The sequence below is a fragment of the Ictalurus punctatus genome, chromosome 8 (assembly GCF_001660625.3).
Source record: "Ictalurus punctatus breed USDA103 chromosome 8, Coco_2.0, whole genome shotgun sequence".
Classification (NCBI taxonomy): domain Eukaryota; kingdom Metazoa; phylum Chordata; class Actinopteri; order Siluriformes; family Ictaluridae; genus Ictalurus; species Ictalurus punctatus.
This window is the reverse complement of record NC_030423.2, coordinates 19,206,430-19,228,523: the sequence shown is the minus strand read 5'-3', so window position 1 is coordinate 19,228,523 and position 22,094 is coordinate 19,206,430.

Below are 22,094 nucleotides of genomic sequence, written 5' to 3'. Positions count from 1 at the left end.
ATCATTTATTCAAATATCTGCCACTCAGTGATTTAGGACACAGTGTGAATTACTGTAATCCATAAACCTGAACACTGTGTGGAACACCGTAATGTTATGGGGCGGCCATCTTGAAATCCAGAATCTCTTTTTTTCCCCTTAGTGTAATTTGGTGTCATTTAAGACACCCATTTTCCGTAACACTTATCCTACACAGGGCTGCCGGGGGAGCCTGGAGCATATCCCAGGGAACTCGGGGCACAAGCCGGGGAACACCCTGTCCACAGTCCACAATCGCATACACATACGCATACACCCAGACACCCCAACACACACACAAATCTGTAAATCGCACAATTTATATGAACAGCTACAATACAAGCTTCTCTTGTTTTTGCAAAACCCACAGCCTTCAGGTTGTTGTTGTTGTTTTTTTGTTATGTAATATGTTGCTTTCTTTACTGACATACAAACAGTTTTCTGTAACATTTCAATTTTTTGTTGGAAATATAATTATTTAAATTAAATGAAACATAAAATTTGTACTAAAAAATTAACTTTGCACAGTACTAAATATGCTGCTTTCGTGACACTGAAATGTTTTCCACACATTCCTCATTCACATAAGCCACTCAGTTCACCTTGCTTGACTTCAAACACACTGGAGTTTAACACATTTTGTGCACTAAAAACCTTGAGAAATTATGCAGATTGATGTTGAAAATGCGTAATAGCAAATTAAACATAGCTCCAAATTGAATGATTTGCTTTCTCTCACCTTTGAATCCTTTCAATCATCTGTTCAAACATCACAAAAATTATTAATGAAGATGTCTAATATAAATTCAGATGACCTTTTGAAAACATTTTTTTGTCAGCCAAGTACATTATTTATTCATTCGGTTGATTTAACAGTGGGGAAAAAGAGATGTGGTAACAGGCCCCTTGGCCACCTTGGCAGTTACACTGTTGGATTTGTCAGTGGAAATCACCATCTGGAAACCCCCAAACCAACCCCTGACTCGTTTGTGTCTCTAGGATCCAAAATGTCTAGGAGAAATATAAAAAAAAAGTGGGTACACTATGTTTGTGCGGTTACGATCCATCAGTTAAATGTTATATAATCACAAAGCAATACTCTATTTAATACTGTACTTGTGACACACATGAGGTCAAACCAAGGTGAACATCGCTGGCTTGGTCTCAGTCCTGATTTGATCTACTGTTGAACTAAAAAAAGATCTCTGATTCAGACAAGAATAATCTTGACAGAAATGCCATGCTAAATGAAAGTGTTATGTACCTGCTTGGGTGGCAAAGTGGGTATGCTGCCAGCTCACAGTTTCTGAGGCACTAGTTTGATTCTGACCTTGAGTTACTGTCTGTATGGAGTTTTCTATGTTCTCCATGTGTCCACATGGGTTTCTTCCAGGTGTGTGAATGTGTGAATTTGTGTGTACATGGTGCCTTGTGATAGACTGGTGTCCCGTCCATGGTGTATTCCCGCCTTGTGCCCAGTATTCCCAGGATAGGCTCTGGAACTGCGTGACCCTGACCCGGGTAAAGCAGTTAGTGAAAAGGTATGTATGAATGAATGAATGAATGTCTCTGGTCCTGCTGTAGCTATCAAATGCAGTAAGTAAAATATTCGAGTGTAAATTAATATATTCCTGACTAAGTTAATATCAAGGAATGGAATCTAATAGAATAATTGAGTCTCTGGTGCTTTCACACTTGCTGTTCTTTCTTCAATGCCAGCATGTTTTACACGTCATCTTGCAGGAAATCACTGCAAGGCAGGTGGAACGTTGCTGCTTTTATAAACCAGATTTATGACATGTTGAAAATTGCCAATATTCCAGCGTTGCAATATAACTAAAAATAACAACTTGGCTATATTTGGGCTGTTCGCTGGTTCGCGATATGAGCCAAGTTAAATCAAGTCAGCTCAAATTCTCTTGATTTTCTGCCTCCAAAGCTACAGCAAACCCAAACATAGTCCTCATTGCCAGAGTTACACCAATCTTTATTTCAACTTATTATTGATAATAATAAATCTATATAATAGATGGAAAATAGGCTAGTTAGTTAGTTGATACTAGGTAGGATTGATCAGAGCGTTGGTATGGTTACAATATGAGCGTACAATGTGAATGCTTTTTTCATATTAGCACAACAACTGGTGTTTTAACTGAAAATAACATTTAAAAAGATTTCTTAAGTTCTTTTGGCTCACAGGTTATTTAAGTTTAGTTTATTTAAGACTTACATAGAGACTTTTCAAAACACTAAACTTTCTATAATAGCAACATAACACACACTTGCACAAAGCCAAGATATATATCTTTTAATAGATTATTAAAATGTATGTAGTTATATATAACTAGATAACTATATGTAGACGTAGTTATATATAACTATAATCAGTACCTCCAGGATTTTGCAATCGCAGAAATGAATGCAAAATCAAGCACACTCCACAATATTCAGAGGAGTTTACAATTTTTCAAAATTACAGCAGATTTTCCACAGATTTGGGCCAAGATGTGGCATGTGACATCATTCAAAGCCCTCTTTGATTCACATGCGTGGAACAGGAGTACAGCTAAAAGGTTTCATTTACCAACAAACATCATTGCAAAAGATTATGCAGAACAAATTTGTGCAATTGCAAGTTTCCCAACTCAGGTAAAAACTCCTCAAGTTGCATCGCAGATTTTGAAAAAAAGCAGCAGGAAAATCAAGCATTTTTGGCTGCAACAATCACAAAAAAACTCTGCGAAATCCTGTACGGACTATATAATATAAATTGTAAAAATCTTGTCAAGGATGGCTAGCTGTAAACCATGGGCACTGCTGCCTGACGTTGGATGAGCAGCAGTTTGGAAAGATTTGGTCGATTGGCTTCACGTGTCTCAGAGGAAGCATGTGCTAGCCTTTGCCCTCCCTGGTTGGTAGCTATCATGTGATAAGGGAGAGCTGCCTGATGGGAGGAAATTGGCCATGATTAAATTAAGAAGAAAATGGAGGGTGGAATAATGATAATTAAAAAAAAAGGATGGCTTGCTGACCAGTGTTGAACATTTAAATGAAGTTCTTGATTTGTGTGTTAAGGCTACACTCACTCATTTCAGACGTTCATAAAACTCTGTCCTCACAACATATCTGAATACTGTTATGAAAGACCAATGTTAGTCTTTTATTAGCTCAAACATAGAATCCATAAAGGATTTGTGCTAGCATAGCAAATAGTTGACGGAAGAAGGGAAAAAGGGCTTTTTGATGAGACAGCACTCCTCCCTGTGGGAAGCGACGGCTGTGGGTGTGTGGTTTTTCACACGTTAGCCATGATCCTCATTCTGAGTCTTTATCCCTGGGGTCAAGCTGAGGATTTCATTATAACCTTCTACATTTATCACTGAGCCGATGTGACTTTGTGAAGGGGTGTGGCCCTGTATCCATCCCCAGCTAATGTAGACACTTTTCTAAGCAGTTGCATATCAACACAATGTCATGATACAAATTTTCCTTGTTTCTTAGTGGATTTTTTCTTATACTACAGTGTGTGTGTGTGTGTGTGTTAGCTACATTTTAGAAAAGTTAAAAGTGTCCATGTAATCAAAGGACAATTGGGTTTTTGTTCGGTTAAAATATTAATAGTTTATGTCTGATGGTTTGATCTAGTTTTGTATGTGTGTATTGGCTTGCTCGGTCTATGAGATCCCCCACTCTGTTGTGGTGGTTGTTACCCTCTCACCAGGGCACCATTGTGATTTCAGTCCCTCGCTCTTCTTGTCATGCAAATTCAGATCATTTTTCTTCATCTTTTTTTTCTACATCAGCTGAAGTGGAGGAGGTGAAAGGCCTTTGCAGTTTTGGCCATTTGGATCTTATCAAATGTTATCATTATACTTATCACTACATCTCAATAAACACTTCTACAATATTAAATATGTAAAGTATATTTAGAAAAGTGGTATATTGTTGTAGGGCAACACACTGGATGTATAATATAAACTTCTATTGCGGATATATAGAGTTATCTTTTTTTTTTACTGTTCACAGTAATAACATAGGTAACTATTCTGTTTTGTTATGCTTGTTTTTTATGTTCTTTGTTTTAAATTTACTGTGAATGAACTGATGTGGCTTACCATTTAAAGACTACTCATTTAATGACAATTATTTTCTGGTCATTCAAGTTATGAAACATTACAGATTGTCCAATGTTACAGCTTCATCAGGAGTTACTGAACAGAGTTACTGAACAACATCTGAATAACCAACTGTAGCACATGGCATCACAGTTACCATGGCGACACTATGTATCCATTTAAACATTTAATTTTACTACTGATCATTATTTTATATCAATGCGTAAGGTCAGTGTTTAGTACTTAGCTCTTTCAGGCTTGATATTTTAAAAATGATTATTCTATAATGAGTTGGACTTTCCTTTATGTGGTCAAAACCTGAGCGGAACTACTTTTGTTGTGCATTTACTAAAAAAATAATTACACACCTCAGAACATCTGTCAGCCAATCCGAATAGAGAATTCAACTGCACTGCGGTATAAGCAATCATTACTACTAATGACTCACCCAGTCAGGTGTAACAATCATTCCGTCAGCCCTGAATGACCATCCATGCCCTCTGAAGGTACAGCAATGGGGAGTGACACAGTAACCTGTTCTACTTCATTAATCAGCTGCAGGCATTTCTATAAAATTACAGCACCTCTGAAACATTTGCTAGGCACATATTTTCCAAATGCAAATATTTTATGGTCTTTATCATCCTTGGATAAAAATTGCAAGTTTCAGATTGTCTTGAAGAAACCATGATCCAAGGCTGTAACCACATCCTGAACATTGGGGGGGACCAAACCATTTGGTGGGGGTGAGGTCACAAATGTAATGGTCCTTTTTAGTTCTCTGTGTAACAGATATGGAAACCAGAGTATGCGATTTGGACTCAAGTCGCACTCAAAAAAAAAAGACTTGCGATTTGACTGAACAACTGATTCGAGACTTGACTTGGACTTGAAGAAGGACATTTTGGTTTGGCGTTCCAGATTATGTTCTCTCTTTACTGTTCATCACCCATTGAAAAAGTGCCGTTATATAAATGAACAACAAACAATAACAATATAGCCAAGACTTACCTTGTGTTAATCTTCATGTCATTTAATATAAAAGCAATCAATTAATCCAAAGGGAAGCTGCTGTGTTAGCTGTCAGGGGCTTGTTTGCTGCCCCCCCCCCCCCCACCCCCCCCAAGTATTAGGATACAATTCTAATTAATTGACTATAATATCCAAGTTTACCAAGTTAAATTGCATCTATACATGGGGATTTTGTTACCGCCGGCACTCACTAGAAGACTACCTTACCCATCATTACCCATCAGAACTACAGCAAACTACGGCAACTCAAATAGCTCAAAATATACAGCACGTTTTTTCTCGTGGCAACAGAGTCTGTTTTCCGAATGGTGTAAATAGTCCTCCACTTTGAAATGAGAGTAAGCAAGCTAGTCATGCTGTAAGATTGCTTCAAACCGAATTTCCAATACAAACGCCTTAAAATTGAGTTCCAAGTGACCATTAATAGAACAAAGACTTGAGACTTGACTTGGACTCCACCTCAAACACTTGAGACTTGATTTGGATTTCATCTCAAATACTTGAGACTTGACTTGGACTCCACCTCAAAGACTTGAGACTTGACTTGGACTCCACCTCAAAGACTTGAGACTTGACTTGGACTCCACCTCAAAAACTTGAGACCTGACTTGGACTCCACCTCAGAGACTTGAGACTTGACTTGGACTTGGGCCTCAGGGACTTGTGAACATGTCTGCTATGTAATAAAGGCCCAAATATTTATATATACATTATTTATATATACAATGCAAGACCTTTATATTTAGGACCAAAAACAACTGTAGTAAGAGTCCAGAAAAAGATTTTGATTTCCCTGCTCAAAGATACTTGATACAACTCGCCAAATTACCAATCGTAACAGTGTGTTAGAGCGAGGAAATCACCAAAATAATCCAGGACTGGAGCTGGCCTTCTGTGACTTAACTTTTGCTTTAGCCACGAATAATGGAATTAACATTTGCAAGATGGTTTAGATGCTACTTCAACTTGGTAATTAGAGTGCATGCTCAGTGAGTTGTGTTTTAGGCTAGTATTACCTCTTCTGAAGATCTTGTACCTAGCATCTAAGGGGGATTTAAATACTGTCATTGCAGTTAGTTGACAACATTGGACATAATAGCACTATTAGTCTGAGTTTTTCATCGGATGTGACTTGTGCTCACAAGTCAAATCACAGGACTGTTAGAGTCACTGTTGAATACGACCCTTAACCCTCAGCTTTCTGCTTGGATTGGACTTGAAAGAAACTAATAAAAGTATCTGCCAGATTTATAAATTCAAAATTAGAATAGTCCCATTTGTTGTAATAATATAATGCATAGTTATTCATATGCAGCTTTTTCCTAATACAGAAACTTAAAGATACGCATAAGAGTAAAAAGTCTCCGATGTTGCTTGAACTGTAACTAATAAGCTCCAAGTCCCTGTCCAAACCAGTAGAGTCTTTCAAGTTCCACTTGCTGGCTCGTCTGCTTTGATCAGTCACCGGGTCCCCACATGAGCAGGACATGACTACTCAGGCATGCAGGGCACACTTGATCACTGTACTTGCACTGAAAATGTCTAGGTTTGAAGATTTTCCAAACTTCTCAAGCTAATCTTTGCAGGACTAGTTCAATTCATCTAAATGTCACCCAGACTGACCCAAATGTTGTGGAGATTGCAGGGGCCAGTTATCATTATTGGGTGATTTTGCACTAAGTGATGATGTGCAAGATGATGAGTTAATTAGACACGCTGGCCAAATTCCAAAAATAACCATTAATACTTTTGTTGGAACCATGGTGACGCAGAGGTATCTAGTGCAAGATTGAACACTAGTAGAACCTCCCTACCTGGTGTTGAATCTTGATGGTGGAAGTTTATTTTGGGAGAAGATTTAGAAAGCTTTAGAAGGAGAAGATTTGTGGACGGAGTGTTTGATTTTTTTTTAAAATTTATTTTTGCTAGCTAAAGTTTTCCACTCGCTAAAGTTGAAGGATCACATCTGATCTCAGATCTGATAATATGTATTTTGTTATCTTGTTCTGTCACACACCTGTGTTCAAACAAATCTCTCCTCGTATATTGTGAGTGGTTAGTAGTTTAGTGATTGGCGAGTAATATTTAGTGTTATACCAAATAGGGCTGTGTGATATGGTGATACATATCATAGGACGATAGAAATCTGTCCATTGATAGATTTTCATTTATGATCTACTGTATAATCACCATATATATATGTATGTGTGTATATATATATATATATATATATATATATATATATATATATATATATATAAAACATATATAATGTCATGTACAATGTCAGCAGTCATGAATGCACGCAGTTATTTGGTATAGATAATTCTTTCTCAGTTTTATAGAAAATGTAATATATTGTGATATGTATTATTTAAAGATATAAAATTATAAATTATGTATGATTTTGTCCATAATAACCAGCCCTAATTCCAATGATTGGTTGCTCACTTCCCAATGATTGCATTGTCAGGACTGAAAATTGATGGACGTGCACAACAATACAAATCCAACAATACAAAGTTGACTAACAATACAAAATTGTGATTTCTGCCAAAAACACAGAGGCTGGGAGATGTAATAATGTGCTATAGAAAATGTTTAGCTGGTCAGGAATATGTGAGGAATAATACGGCATGATGTGTGATGTTATAAGAAAGTAATAAGTGATGAGGTGATGTTTGGAGGACTATTACCACCCCAAATAACACCAACAACTGCATGCCATGGTATTTTATTTACCAATGCTAGCAATTTTTTATTTATAGTATGTTTAATAAATGTAAATATCAACAACATCTTTTGTTGTTGTTGTTGTTGTTGTTTTTGTTTTTGGTGGAGCGTCTGCTATGCAAGTCCCTTAGTAAGTTACTATAAAAATGATTACATAACTAATATAAACAGCCAGAACTGATTTCAGAGCTACTGTTATAGCAAATGACTTTCTGACCAATCAGATTTGAGAATTCATTAGTGCCTTTAAGAGCATGCTGTTATTCTAGAACTATAAGGAAGTGCTGGTATTGAGCTAGGATTAATTTACTCTTGTCATTGGTTTTGTACATTTTTTTTTCAGAACATGAACTGTTCAACTTAATTTCTAATCCTCTGTATTTAATTTATAATCCTCTAATTTGGGTACAATTTTTAAGAGATGTTTCTGAAAACAGCACTTGTCTATGAAATGAAGTGCACTGAATTTTGACTCGTAATTTTCCACCCTCTCTTCAGGAGTAGAGTGACAATAGCAGAGAGAACAGGCTTGGTTAATAAATAAGAGACTCTTGGTTTGGAGGAGGGGGTTTAAGAGTGAGTTTTTGTGAGATGACCACCTCGGTGGTGCTTGGTTTTAAAGAACAGCCCCTCCCTACATGGCTTTCCTTCTCTAAATAATAGATGAAGCCTCAGGAATGTCTGACAGTCCGATTAAAGGAAGCAAAGATTAGTTTAATCTGTCTCAGAATGTGTGGTGCAAGTATTGTAGTGTGTAAAATAGCAAGGATATTTAATTAATGACCTTTGAAACAAAACCAGCTTGAATCATTATCCTGATTTACAAATCCCAACTAAGCAAACTTACGATGGATCCTGAGGTTCACATTTAGACTATCTGCTTCCTCATCATGTGCTTCATTAGGGGTCTATTTGTAATCTTAAAACTTTGGCAGACATGAAAGAAGTGAGGAAATCCTGCCTGTAGATGGCACTAGAGTAGCAATTGAACTCAGGAAGGGGACTGTGTTTATATTGTGCATATTTGTTGTTATTTTTCCTCTTCTTTTACGTCTTGATCCCAAAACCAGCAACTTACCTTTTCTAACTCGAGTTATGCCTGATATCAGATTATGTGAATCCATTAGTATAGAATAGACTGCAAATTCACCAAATCAAAACTGGATATATTTGGCCATAAAATGTTAATTACTATTTATTATAGAAATGCTATAAAATGACTTTCATTTGACTTTTTTTTCTCCACTATGGAAAGAACATGGCCTCTGTACTTCTGTTCCAGTAAAGTAGGCATGGCTATTATGTCTTAGTCCCAGTGAATGAGGTGTGGCCTTTGTGCCTTAGTCCCAGTGAAGGATATGTGGCCTTTGTGCCTCAGTCCTAGTGATGGAGGTGTGGCCTTTGTGCTTCAGTGCCAGTGAAGGAGGTGTGGCCATTGTGGCTTTGTCCCAGTGAAAGAGGTGTGGCCTCTATGCTTCAGTCCCAGTGAAGGAGGTGTGGCCTTTGTGGCTTTGTCCCAGTGAAGGAGGTGTGGCCTGTGTGCTTCAGTCCTAATGAAGGCGGCATAGCCTTTTTGCCTCAGTCCTAGCGAAAGAGGTGTGGCCTCTGTGCTTCAGTCCTAGTGAAGGAGGTGTGGCCTATGTGCTTCGGTCCTAGTGAAGGAGGTGTGGCCTCAGTGCTTCAGTCTTAGTGAAGGAGGTGTGGCCTTGGTGCTTGTCAGTCCCAGTGAAGGAGGCATAGCCTTTTTGTCTCAGTCCTAGAGAAAGAGGTGTGGCGTCTGTGCTTCAGTTCCAGGGAATGAGGTGGGGCCTGTGTGCTTGTCAGTCCAGGTGAAGGACGCATAGCCTTTTTGTCTCAGTCCTAGAGAAAGAGGTGTGGCCTCTGTGCTTCAGTTCCAGGGAAAGAGGTGGCGCCTGTGTGCTTGTCAGTCTCACTGAAGGTGTGGCGGCCTCTGTATTTTTCAGACCTCTGTACCTTATGGTCTCTGTACCTTATTTTCAGTGAAGTAGGTGTGGCCTCTGTGCCTTATTCTCGATGAAGGAGGTGTATCCTCTGTGCCTTATTCTCAATGGAGGTGTGGCCTCTGTGCCTTATTCTCAGTGAAGGTGTGGCCTCTGTGCCTTATTCTCTTTGAAGGAGGTGTGGCCTCTGTTCCTGTCATTCCCTCACACTCTCTTAAAGATGTTTATAAATGCCATAACATAACCATAAACCTCAGCATAAAGAGTTCGTTGTTAGCAGCACACTGCAGCAACCAACATAAATAGAGTTAAATAAAATGCTCCATGACTCCCCTGAATGATTAATACTAAACAGGTTACACATTTCAGTATCAGTATCAGTAGTAGTATCAACAAATACCAACAAATGAACTTGTACTCCTACTGGGTCTGAGTAAAAGGTGTCGATGCAGCCCTAGGTTTATGTTTGTGGATTTACGAGACCAGTTTGAACCTGTAGTTTTATGCTCTGTGTAAACGTTTGATCTTTTCTGTACTTTACTTTATAAGCACTACATTTTCTACGAACAGTATAAAACACGTCTAATGTGCGGGAAATTTTTTAGAAATACTTAAAAATGTTCCTCTACGTGTCAGTTATAATGTTAAGGAGGAACATTATAATAAATATGGTATAAAAAGTTTATGATCGTATTTAAATTTCCTCACAAAATGTGGTAATGTGCGTTGTTCCACTTACCCTGGCATTCTTTCATGTCCTGACTGTAATACATAACGTGATTATCAGCTAATTTTATCGCATCACTCACCACCCTTTGAACATTTGGCTACAACACACACACTCTGCATAAATCTGTTCCCTGTTTGGCCCACACAACTCAAGTAATGACTTCCTAGAGCTTCCTAAAGTGTACATTTGTATACTACACTTTTGTGTGTTTCAGTTGATCCACTGCCAATGAGGTAAGTAGCTCTCGGGCATGACATCATTCGTTGATGGTATTTGAATTTTGTGTGTTTCCTGCAATTAGGTTTTAAGAGCATTGCTGAGCTCAGAATTAGCCATGTGTCTTAGTCAATATCAAAAGCCTTGAGCGTTTGGCAGTGTTGAAGCCTACAATCGACAAACCCAGAACTCGACATTAATCGGACGGTTTGTTTTTATATTGCCGTGCTCACCGGATTAGCTGGAGATCGATTTAACATGTGTGCTTTCTTTTCTCTTTTCCACCAAGACTTAATTCAGCTTTCACTGGCAGAGACAGTAGTGCTATTCACAACTACTTTGGATTCTGGCTCCTCCTTTTTAATGATTTTTTTTTTTGTCTGTTTTTAAGCACTTCGCTCAGCAGGTCTGCTGTTTCTCGAGGATAAATGGCAGGTTGCCCTTGAAATATTGTTCCAGACAGCATCAGGAATTCCAGCTCAATGGGTGTTTTTAAATCCAGATTTGAAATATAATTGTTTAACTCTGCCTATTCTATTGCTTGTGAAATGCCGTATTGGTTGCTAATTCAAGATGGACATAAAGAAAAATGGCCTTTTAAAGCCATTTTTCATCCGCATGTACACGCACAGTCCAGTGAATGTATTTCTTTGAATATCTTGTCTGGGCAGGAAGTTGAGTTTAGAGTTCAAGGTCAGCCATGGTACAGCACCCCTGGAGTTGTTGGAGATCAAGAGATTCACTCCAGAGCCCAAAAACAGCAGCTTGGAGGAATTGCTTGGATTTGATCATTCATCGTTCTGATCGATCCTGAATTTTTAACCTCAAAACCTCCACTTTACTTTTTCTGAGATATGATTGGATTTCTTATACGTTTGGACTATATGACTGGATAATGAAAGATTTGTCATATGTATAATCATGGATCAAACTGGAATGAAATCAAAACATCCTAAGAGTAATATTATATAGTCGGAGAAACAGGTACTTACTTGTGTCCTTCTGTTTTAATTGTTGAATTTCTCTCAGACGTACAGTCTAGTGCACTACTTATCTTCACAATGCCATTCCCATGTTATATCCCATGTCGTGAGCATTATACTGTATACTGAATATGATTTCATGTGGAATTGGGTCTCGCTGTGTTTTGGATCAGCGGCAATTAAAGACAAATAAATTGCTGTGTGGAGACAAGTTGAAGAGGGCAGATGTTTTTTGGATCCCTGGTAATGTTAGAAACTAGATATCAGCAGCAAAACATACTATGGTTAAATGCGGGAAATTTAACACAACTTCTGTGCATTCTGCTTATGGAAATCTAAAATAGCTTGCATTAAATCAAGTTATTTTTATAACTTGCATTGAACCCCAAATCGCAGACTACGCCACTCACAGTGTAATCTGTTAACCGTTCCACAAACACGCTTAAAATCTATGGGTGACAGGGCTTTTTCTGCCTACGCTCCTTCCCTTTGGAACTCTCTACCTATCGAACTTAGGGAAGTTCAGACCTTTGGCATTTTTAAAGCTCAACTCAAGACATACTTTTTTAAACTTGCATTTGACTGTTGATGTCTACTTTTATTATTATTATTATTATTATTATTATTATTATTATTATTATTATTATTGTTGTTGTTGTTGTTGTTATTCTTATTAACTTTTATTATTTTTTTCTTTCTCTACTGCTTATTTTGTGTACAGCGCTTTGAGAAGCTGCTTTTAAAGGCGCTTTATAAAATAAAGGTGTTTTTTATTATTATTATTATTATTATTATTATTATTATTAAAACTCTAATGCATGTTTTTCAGTGACTTTGACAGCACTAATTTAAAGTGGATAAGGTTTCTATGGGTTTGCAGGGTGACTCATTACACATGGTTACTTTATTAACTACATAAGGAGAGAGAGAGAGCGTTATCCTGTCTGTACTTGACACTGAGAACGAGTGAAGTGTAGCCTTCTTTTCAGGGACTGCTTGTCTAATCTCTTCAACAGAGCTCATGAACTGTGTGTGTGAGTGTGTGTGTGTGTGTGTGTGAATTTTTTTGCACATCTATTTCCTGTGGGCCAGTGCCTCCTCACGTGCCGCTGGGCTTTGCTCAGTTATCTTCTCCTATTTATATATTCTCTCTATCGATGGCACTTCACTTCCTCTGACGCAGACACTAAAAGTACAAGTCCCTCAATAGACTGCAATTCATTTAGCTCCAAGATCCTGCTTTACTTAGATACTGCAACGTTTTCAAGTCTAACTTATCATTTAGCCATTGTTGCTATAGCGATATGAAGACAAAGAATACTCACTAAGCTAGTGTGAAATCGGAATACTTTGAGTATATTGATTACCACTCAGGTGACCCGAATAACCTTTTCAGGCTAGAGATCGTAGGCTCGGCTGTAAGGGTTGGGAATGCGGTGGCGGACTTCCATGTCACTTCCATGTGTGTGAATTTGTTAGCTAAACTTAGCTTTTTTGTCCTTTCTTCTGCTTCTTTTTTCTGTAGTACTTTATTTTTAGTCTAAAAGGAAAACAGAAATGTAATTTTACTTTTATGTTCTGCTAATAAATAGTCGTGTATGTTCATTATTATACTGTTATTAGGCTTTTATTATAAAAATGGCATTAAAACAACAGACATTTAAATCGATAATCAATCAAGAATGATGCTTATCATATCATATGTCATTCAGCCAAAATGTCAGTAACACCTCTTGAATCCTCCTTGCACATTTTTCTTTCCTGCATGTATTTCTTGGTAATAACTTGACGCACGTAGCAATCTTTCGCATTTAGACAGAGCTCCACTGATCTCTTTGACACTAATAGCTCTGTTGAGATACAGTATCTCTCTCTGTCTCTCTCTCTCAGGCTGCATCCTGAAGCACTGTAAGCTGTCACTAACAGTGTTCACCTGATCAAAAGGCCTGCTTATTGCTGGACATACGGACAGCATGTGCCAGTGGTGCTGTAGGGTTCTGTCACGTAATACACACAAGAAGAGTTAACAAGCAACCAACCAACCCACTGCCCCAGTCATGTTTCCATACACACACACACACACACACACACACACACAGTGACATGGATTGGATTCAGACTGTCAGAAAATCATTTAACCAAGCAGGGCAGAATCTGGGTCACTATCGACATGTCCAGTTTTATCAGAAAACTTGATTTCGGTATTGTCCAACATCATCTATATTGCTGCTTTGTATGGAAACTAGTGGTGCAGCCAGGACTTCATTTCAACAAGGGATGAGGAAATATACTAACTAAGATCATCGTGTGACTGTCAGATTGCAGTAGGAGCGGTGATAACACCAATTTTATTTGACCATTTAAGAAACGATCTGCTGTCAGTCACTCTTGCCATATTAATGACATTGCCAAATACCTTCATGACAATTCCAACTGGAAATGATTCAAATAAGATGCTAGTAATAGAGGAAAATGGCATTTTCTTTTTCTAATCCTACACCAAACCTGCAGTACTTTACAGGCTGTCAGAATAACGGACGCGTTCATTTGATGTTTGAGAGTGGTTAAATATGGAATCTTAATCATGACACAGTTGTTTGTGAACAGCGTTAAAGCTACATTACTGTGCAAAAATGTTATTTGGTGTGTGTATACTCAGCTGTGCTGTATGTGTGTTATGTAACAACCCATGAATAAGGATAGTCATAAGATCGTTTCGGGGGTGGACGGGGGTGTTCACACCCACAGCTATGCCGCTTGTTGCTGGTTGCTAGCTGGTGCAAAAAAAAAATCTTTAAAGAAGTAGCATCACTGAGGGTAACACTAAAGTCACCATTAAACTATTAGAGACACACCACTGACTCCTATTGGAACACCAACAGATGAGCTAGGATCAGTCTCACACACACACACACACACACACACACACACACACACAAACACACACACATATGTACATATATATATATATATATATATATATATATATATATATATATATATATATAAACACACACACACACACACAAAAATATATATATATATATATATATATATATACACACACACACACACATATATATATATATATATATATATATATATATATATATATATATATATATTCATTTAAGTCCTATTCATAAATCCTCACTGCTAAGAAGACTCAACAAGCTAACATCCTAAACTGGCAGGATTCTTGAGCCGTATATAAGCCATACTCATGAATCTTCACTGTGATTAGCCAACAAGCTAGCCTCAACATGCTAATGTGCTAAATTGACAGGATTCCTGAGACGTATATAAATCATATTCATACATTTTCAGTGATTTTCACTAATACTAGGCAACTACCTAATTTGTGTTAACCTGACTGAATTCCTGAGAGGAAATTATGTTGGACAATATTAGAATCACACTATTAATATAAACTGGTGGCTTGATGGACCATTTAACACAAACATTTCAGCACATTTAGGTCACACATGGCTTGCTAGGCTGGTGCTGATGTACATGTTACATGTTGCTATTTTGGATTATAACACTAATATATAAAAATGTGCTTTCCTCAGAGGGTGTATTATATGGTTTATGCCACTAAACCCATTCTATTAACATCATTTGACATGCTTGGTCAAATTGATTCCACATTGCATATTGTGTTTATTTGAAGCGTTAACTTAGCAACCTACACCTACCTCCCACAGTTATCATTATGGTACGTTTTTATTACTCTATCCTTTGCCATATTTGCTCATAACCTTATTTTTACGATCTAAACACCACCTTGTTTATTTCGAGTTTGGAGGTCTTATTTGGAGGGTAGATTTAGATTTGGATCACACCACAGTTTTGGGTGTTGAAGGAATAATTCTTCTATCATGGTTGGGTGGTCTGAAGGATGTACTCCATGTGGTTTGAACTATTCTGTATTTGTCAAAGGTCTCAAGAAATATAACATTTACTGTATAATCTACTTTATAGCATCCTCTGTTGGGTTGAAATCATGTCATGTTATTATTAGCCTGCTACTGGTGGCATCCAGCTGGTACGTGTCCTGGAATGGGTGCCAAGCTGAAAGTGTGCAAAGTATTGATTACCTATAGTGAATTTAGGTATAAAAATAACAATATGGAGGACAATGAGTGTATACTACACCTACAAACTGCAGAGAGAAGACAGTACATTAAAATTATGGGGTCACCCTGAGGTATTTAAATGACTTTGAATGCCAAATGTCTGTCACTCATTATTATACTGCGTTCATGTCATGTTGGAAATATAGTAATTACAAGTTTGTGACTTATAAAATCCATTCATGTCTTTGACAAACTTGTAATTACCATTTGCAAATTCTGAAATCCCACTTGACAGTTGTGACATTATACACAAACACAACCTAAAAATTGCAGTGGTTTTCACCTGTTTTACAAAAGTCCACTATAATTTTCTAGAACGTTTAGTTTTCACTTTGAAAAACTAGCTATTCTATTTTATTCTATTTTAAACCAAACCAATGAAAGCACCTGCTTATTGTCTAGCTTATTGCTAGCTAGTACTGTATACTGGACATTGTATCTATTTTTGGTGTGATGTCCATTGCCATAGAAATGTCTAATGAACAGTTCAGAAGACAATCTATTTATAGTGTTAGCTTGCTTTATTTATGTACTGGTGATGCATTGTTAAAAACATTCTGAGGCCCATATATTACATAATTAACATTAAAATGTGCACTCTTATTTTCTAACAGGGTCTATGGAACATTTTACCCAGTTCATGTTTTAGCTATCAAGAACAATTTACATGTAGTCACCTGCAATACTCAAATTAGCAAATTTGTACTCTGTACAGTTCCTTGCATAAGTATTCACCCCCTTGAACTTTTCCACATTTTATAGTGTTATAGCCTGGAACTACTCTGGTTACTTCACTGAATAGTCTTCTCTTTACCTGACCACTGAGTTTTCTTGGACAGCCGCCTTTAGGCATGTGTTTCACAGTTGTGCTATACAGTTTCCATTTGATAAATAATTGATTTAATGGCGCTGTGCAGGATTTTCCAAGTTTGGGATTTTATTTTTAACCAAAGCCTGAGTTTGTTTTGATAGCTCCTTGATTTTTATTAAGCTGCTTGTTTAGGTATGTTTTCTAACAAACTCTGTGGTATTCCTGGAACAGGTGTATTCATATTGAGATCACGTGACACTTTATTTGCACACGGGTTGACTTCATTTACTTTGTTCAATTATGTCAATGTTAATGGAAAGTTGTTACACCAGCATTTCACAGCATTTTGGGGTAAATACGTATACAGTCACAACTTTTATTATTTATTAGTAAATAATTTTGCAAACTATATTGATAACCCCCCCCCCCCCCCCCCCACCACCACCACCACCATGCTTGACTGTAAGCAAGACGCACTTGTCTTTGTACTCCTCACCTGGTTGCCGCCACACACGCTTGACACTATCTGAACCAAATAAGCTTAACTTGTGCTGCCAGCATTGCTGCAGAGGTTGAAGGGGTGGGGGGTCAGCCTGTCAATGCTCAGACCATATGCCACCCACTGCATCAAATTGGTCTGCATGGCTGTCGTCCCAGAAGGAAGCCTCTTCTAAAGATGATACACAAGAAAGCCCGCAAACAGTTTGCTGAAGACGAGCAGACTAAGGACATGGATTATTGGAACCATGTCTTGTGGTCTGATGAGACCAAGATAAACTTATTTGGTTCAGATGGTGTCAAGCGTGTGTGGCGGCAACCAGGTGAGGATTAGAAAGACAAGTGTGTCTTGCCTACAGTCAAGCATGGTGGTGGGAGTGTCATGGTCTGGGGCTGCATGAGTGCTGCCGGCACGGGGGAGCTACAGTTCATTGAGGGAACCATGAATGCCAACATGTACTGTGACATACTGAAGCAGAGCATGATCAGTATGCAGTATTCCAGCATGATAACGACCCCAAACACACCTCCAAGACAACCACTGCTTTGCTAAAGAAGCTGAGGGTGAAGCTGATGGACTGGCCAAGCATGTCTCCAGACCTAAACCCTATTGAGCATCTGTGGGGCATCCTCAAACGGAAGGTGGAGGAGCACAAGGTCTCAAACATCCACCAGCTCCGTGATGTCGTCATGGAGGAGTGGAAGAGGACTCCAGTGGCAACCTGTGAAGCTCTGGTGAACTCCATGCCCAAGACGGTTAAGGCAGTGCTGGAAAATAATGGTGGCCACACAAAATATTGACACTTTGGGCCCAATTTGGACATTTTCACTTAGGGGTGTACTCACTTTTGTTGCCAGCGGTTTAGACATTAATGGCTGGGTGTTGAGTTATTTAGAGGGGACAGCAAATTTACACTGTTACACAAGCTGTACACTCACTACTTTACATTGTAGCAAAGTGTCATTTCTTCACTGTTGTCACATGAAAAGGTATAATCAAATATTTACAAAAATTTGAGGGGTGTACTCACTTTTGTGAGATACTGTAATCCTAAGGTCCATTTCACTTATGTGTTGTCATATCACAGCAAACCCGTGACTACATTTCCCATTTTGCACTGCGGCCTACAAACATGGCCGTCATGGACTGCAATTCCCAGAACACTCTCATTCCTTCTACTCACGCACACCTGCATCAAATTCACAGCACTCACAACCACAGGATAAAGAGACTGTTTGAACACAATGACTTTGCGAAGTATTGAGTGTTATCACCGTACCAAGCGTCTGTACCCTGTTCCTCGTTTTGTTTCATGTTCATTGATCTTGCGTCTTGTTTCTCGTTCTCGATTCTTGCCTTGCCTAGTTTATGCCTGTTTAATAATCGCCCGACCCATTGTCTGTTTCTTGACCTCGCTATTGTCTCATGTTTTGGATTTGTCAGCCTGTGTCTCTCTATATAAACTCTTATCTGCATTTGCATCCGTTCTAACCTCCATTATGTGGATCTCGTGACATGTGTTGTAACATAGAAAATGTGGAAAAGTTCCAGGGGTGTGAAAACGTATGCAACGCACCGTATCTGTACAGTATTAATGGGCAGATTTTTTTGCATAGTTACTCTAATTGCAAGTACCATCTTTATTTGGTTCTTTATAGATTATATAAACTTTGAGGTCAGACGTCATTTGAGAGAGACCGTGTAATCGGACTTTAATATAGGACTGAGAGTTTTGTAAATTTTGGATCAAGCAAAATTGTTCTAGTTTATGGACACTGAGAACACATCTACTATTTATTAATGCATGGTTGGTTTGACTCTCAGTGTAGATTCTGACATACTTCTGAGGACAGCATTGACAGCCTGAGGTGATTTTCTGTGTGACTGGATGATACACACTTGGGAAATTATCCGTGAGTGCAGTGTGTCTTTCAGCTCACACACACTCTTGCCTAAAAGGTACCATTGTTTGCCACCACTGACAGCTCTACAGCTCTGGTTCGAGCAAATCACTGCTATTGATGGAAATGACCAGTCATATATATTATCTAAACTAGACAAATACGGAAAATGAATGAAAAGGCTTTCACACCTGAAAGAGTGTGTGTGCATGTGTGTATGTTTGTGCTTTCACTTTTTCTTTTGTCTCAGAATCTCTGTGTACTCTGGTTTCCTCCCCTGGTCCAAAGTCTTGCATTTTACAGTAGGTTGATTGACATTTCCAAATTGTCCGTAGTGTGTGAATGTGTGTGAGATTGTGCCCTGTGATGGGTTGGAACCCTGTCCAGGGTGTCCCCAACCTTGTGCCCCGAGTTTCCCAGGGATAGACTCCAGGCTCCCCCATGATATTGAAATAAATGATCCGTCTGCCTCCATGTCTACACTTTTGCTGACTTGCAGAGCTCTTTCTTGAATAGCTATGCCAGTCTAGTTGCTTTAACTGAATGTTTTTTAAAAGGTTCAAGCAGGAGGACATGATGAAGGCACTACTCCTCAATTCAGTAGGGGTTATTTATTTCAAATCCACAGCCACAAAAAAAAAAAAAAAAAATGCTGCTTAGGCTCAATTTTATCCTCCCAAAGCTCCAGAGAAGGTTATCAGGGCATGAACAAGCACTCGCTCAGTGTGTTAAAGTCTCGCTCAGTGTGTTAAAGAAAGTGAGATAAGGTACAGGAATTCGCCAACATTCTTCCTTAAATTCAGAGAAAGAACGAAGTAATTCAGGCCCATATTGTACATCCTAAACACATACATCCTTCCCCTTGAAAGTTTAAATTTGTTATCGTGGATTATGAAGTGCGGTGTGAGTGCGTTCACTCGCATCAAAACTCTATTACTATAAAACGTTGGAAGACTTGTGAGGCAACTACAAAGAACTGTTGTATCAAATTTTCTATTTCAAAAATGATTCCATCATTTTTACGCTCAAGAGATTGTGGGATTGAGAGGAGTGAGAACTTGTTTGAGCTGGATTCAACTTTATGCACATTATAAGCAACAGCCTTGTAGTGATCAATCGTGACTCAGGAGTTTAGTTGCTGTTGCCATACTGCAAATAATGTGCCATATAGATAAACAAATCATGCATAAAAAGTTATTCACAGTATTTAAGTTCTATGTAATGTGTGACCCCAATTAGCTCAATTGTAAAAGTAAACAAATAAAAAAGACATCACCTGGTAGAAGGTTTACCAAACCATCAGTGCTCTCGCTGAGGTTATTTTTCTTCCATTTTTGCTCTCTAATTTGTTCACCTATAAATCCCCACCGAGATCTCCCCATCAGATGACAACTACCAGATGGAAATTGTGAAGGCTAACATGATTTCTCCAACACACTCAAACACACTCAGACAGTGCTTTCCACCCTCTTCCACATACAATACATGAGCTCACAGAAGGCTATGATTGGCTAGTATTGCTGTGATTGACAGGCACGGAGACGTTATTCCACACACAGCTTTGCTCTCTTGGTTCCTGGCCAGGGATGGTTGCGGCATCATCAGGATATGATCGCCAGGCGCATGGTGGCTTTGTAGTTAGTACGTTTGCCTCGCATCTCCAGGGTTGGGGGTTTGAACACTACCTCCACCATCTGTGTGATGAATTTGCATGTTCTCACCGTGCGCCTTGGGTTTCCTCCGTGTACTCGGGTTTTCTCCCCTAGTCCAAAGTCTTGCACTGTATGTTGACTGACATTTCCAAATTGTCCGTAGTGTGTGAATGTGTGTGAGATTGTGCCCTGCGATGGGTTGGCACCCTCATCCAGGCTGTCCCCTGCCTTGTGCCCCGAGTTCCGTGGGATAGACTCTGTGTAGGTTAAGCGGTATTGAAATAAATGATCCATCTGCCGCCGTGTCTACACTTTTGCTGACTGAGAAGGCTGTTGCAGATCTTGACGCCCATGCCTCATCAGGTTGTCACTTAATTTTCCCCCTAGGACACATTCTCTGCTTCACTAATGCCCACGTCTGAGCGTATGGTATGTTTCCATCCAAACAGGCAAATGCTAATCTGATTCATATTCTGAGACGAAGCAACAAGATGACATCATCAAAAGAGCGCCAGCCAAACACACACAGTCATGGGGAGACTGGAACACACACTTATTCCATCAGTGTTTTATCAGATCATCTCTTTATCCATACGCCAGCTTTCCCACCTCTGATACTTAGCCATAATTTATAGTGTCAGGGTTTCTTAGTGTCAGGGATATGCAAGTTTGAATATCCATCAGCAGTGATGGAAATCCCTCTTGAGTAGATCTTTGAAACATAAACAAGGTAGCAGTGTTGGTTCCAGATCTGACTAATCCTAACCATTTTGTGCTTTTTTTTTTTTTTTTTTCACCGCAAAAAATGCAGTTCTTGGCCAGTGATATCGATTCAGTTCCAGCATGAAAAATGTTGCTGGTCTGGAACCAAGAACAAGGAATGTTTGATTTAGCTCGCAAGATCAGAGGTGACAATTTCATCTGGCTGTGCAAAGAAAGCTTTGTATAAGGTTATAGCAGGAAGAAGAAAAAAAGACTGTTGCTATGATGTAAGTGATAACAGGAACTAACTTGTTTTGTAGTGTAATTGTAATGTAATTATAAATGGATGCGTCATTCATGATGCATTGTTCTGGGAAGAATTAAAATTGTAATCATTAGCAAATTTCTGTGGTATGAGTGGAATAAATGATGTGGCATGCGTTTATAGGAAAATAATCAACGATGGTGTGATGCAGCTGTTACCACCCCATCATGCTTTATTTCTTACTTATCACACAGATTAGTTCAATGGATTTTAAGAATTGTTCAAAATGATTTCTATTAAATTATAGTACACATTGGGCATTGAGCATTGCTGCCTC